We start from the raw sequence: 2,316 nt of genomic DNA on the forward strand, positions 1-2,316 counted from the left end.
ATGCAGTTCAGGCTGGTCTTGAGCTCACTTTGTAGCCCAGGCTGGTCTTGAACTCACAGTGACCCTCCTGCCTCAGCCTCCAAGTGCTGGGATTACAGGTGTGCACCACCACACCTGGCCTATTTTTTTTTTTTAATTTTAAAGAGAATAATTTTAAAAAACCCAATAAAATCGATACAGAATTTCAAACCAAGATGGAAATTAACAGTAGTCATTATATTGCATATTATTATCTTCAAAGTAGCTGCTCAGATTACCAGATATAGGTATGTAACATTGATCAAACAATATGAACACTAACTGTTCCTTTCAATGAACTAATAGAAATTAGTAGTACAATTACCTTAGCTATCTTGTGTGTGTGTCTATATATATTCCTTCCTTCTTTTCTCCTTTCCCCCATCCCAGCTATTCTTTCCTTTTTGAGCAGTTTCTTTCCCTTGCACAATGTATATTGTACCTTTTGGATCAGTGCCTTGATATTTTAAATAAATCTTTCTTTTTATGGTCGCTACTCACAATCCTATGTTGTGTATATCTGATATTGTCCTCACATTGGCTCATTCTGCTGCATACACTTTGACTGGAATGTTTAATCTCCTGCATATTTGTTTGAATCTGTTTCACAGACTCCATTTCTTTCCTATATTGGGCCTTCATGGTTTCCATCATTTTCCTAAGTCCTCTATATTTTAATCCATATCCACTCTAGAGTCACTAACCATATCTTTCATTATGATCACCAACTCTGTAGTTACCTGAGAGATTATTTCTGATTTGATTTTTTTCTAGAGCCTCATTCATCTGCTTTGTTACTTCCACTGTTACCACTTCAGAGTCTAGGTGGGTGGCTTTTTAATTGTTCCACCTCACTTTCCCTGAGTTTGCCTTTGGCGAGCTGGAAGCCTGGGGTTTCATCTTGCCTGTCTTCTCATATTCTATTATTATTTAATTCCTAGGATTGCTTATGGCAGGTAACTTTATTGCTAGTATTGAGAACCCATAGGAAATGAGTACTTCTCAGAGATGTCCTCCAGGTATAGCTGGCTTTTGGGTTTTGATTCAGTTGCAAGATCCTACCTCTTTTAACTTATTGGGCATGAGAAGTTGCTGCTTATTTAACCTAGCCCGAGGTTCTTTGGCAATGGCCTATAGCACTCTTTATGGCCCTTAGGCAATCTCAGTATTGCCATACCAGAAGAAAAACTGATTAGAACAATTATGTCACCTTAGCTAAAGTAGAACAATCAGCAACAGCAATATCAAACACAGCCTAGAAAATGACAAACTGTGGTAGCTATTAATTTGTCACCTTTAACTGTATTTGTGGTTATATAAGAAAATCTAAAATGAACCAGAAAATTCTATATAGTAAATATGCCTATTTTACCCTTATAGGAGAAAATATAAAAAGGGCTAAGGGAGCAAAATAGAGAAACAGAAGAGAAAGAAATTAGAAGCAAGGCTGGAAGACAAAGGAAGATTATGTGAACTTTGGGAAACTGGTAAAGAAGACAGGACAGGAGAGAAGAAAAATACAAGAACAGAACAAAAAAGCTAGAAACAATGTTCATACTCATATAAAAACAAGAACAAGCTGATAATCAAGAAAAAAGAAAACAAAACAGTACAAAACAGAAACAAAAATAAACAAGAAAAAAAAGTCTACTTCAGGGTGTGTCCCTGCTGTTACTGGCGGACGGTGGGCAGACAGCGCACAGGGTCTGTGTTGATTACTCCCAGCAAGCCGGCTGCAGGTTTATGGCAGAGTAGTGGATAATCCCAGCAAGCCTGCACCTTCAGTTCCACTGAAGTTCAGCCTAGTTTCTGGCTTTGAGGGTAGAACCTGATTTACTCAGCCTGAACACTCCCTGTGCCTCCTGCTGGCTTAAACTTGTCTCCCCTGGGGCTTGAACTTGGCTCCTTGACCTCCTGCTGACTCAAACTTGGTTCCACCTCATCCTGACACTGGGAGCTGCTAGATGGAGCCAGCCCACAGCTGCTCTGAGTTCTGAGCTCAGCTGGCCTCTCTCAAAGATGGCTACTGGCCAGCTGCCCTCTCCCGGGGGATGTCTGAACCCAAGTAACTCATTAGCCACTGCCGTCTGCTGTGTCACTACTCCGTTCTGCTAGTGTGTCTGTCTCTCTGTGGAGGCCCCTGGGGTTGTTGGTAGTCACAGTGGGTCTGCAGACTGGAGCTGTCCCTCCCACAGGGCTCAGGGAGAACGTGCCATTTGCTACCTCCTTCTTCTGCCTTGAGGTCTCTTCACTGTCTCTGTGGGCTCTGAATCTCACTTCAGATCCTTGTGGGGTCCT

At 41.5% G+C, this 2,316-nt stretch overlaps 1 protein-coding gene across 1 annotated transcript in view; it reads right to left on the reverse strand.

Annotated features, from left to right (window-relative positions):
• The window catches only part of Gpn3 (GPN-loop GTPase 3), a 16,952-nt gene that overhangs the window by 6,297 nt on the left and 8,339 nt on the right, over positions 1-2,316 (reverse strand). The window lies entirely within an intron of this gene.

This window comes from Chinchilla lanigera, unplaced genomic scaffold, assembly GCF_000276665.1.
Source record: "Chinchilla lanigera isolate Chin_1 unplaced genomic scaffold, ChiLan1.0 scaffold00081, whole genome shotgun sequence".
Lineage (NCBI taxonomy): Eukaryota > Metazoa > Chordata > Mammalia > Rodentia > Chinchillidae > Chinchilla > Chinchilla lanigera.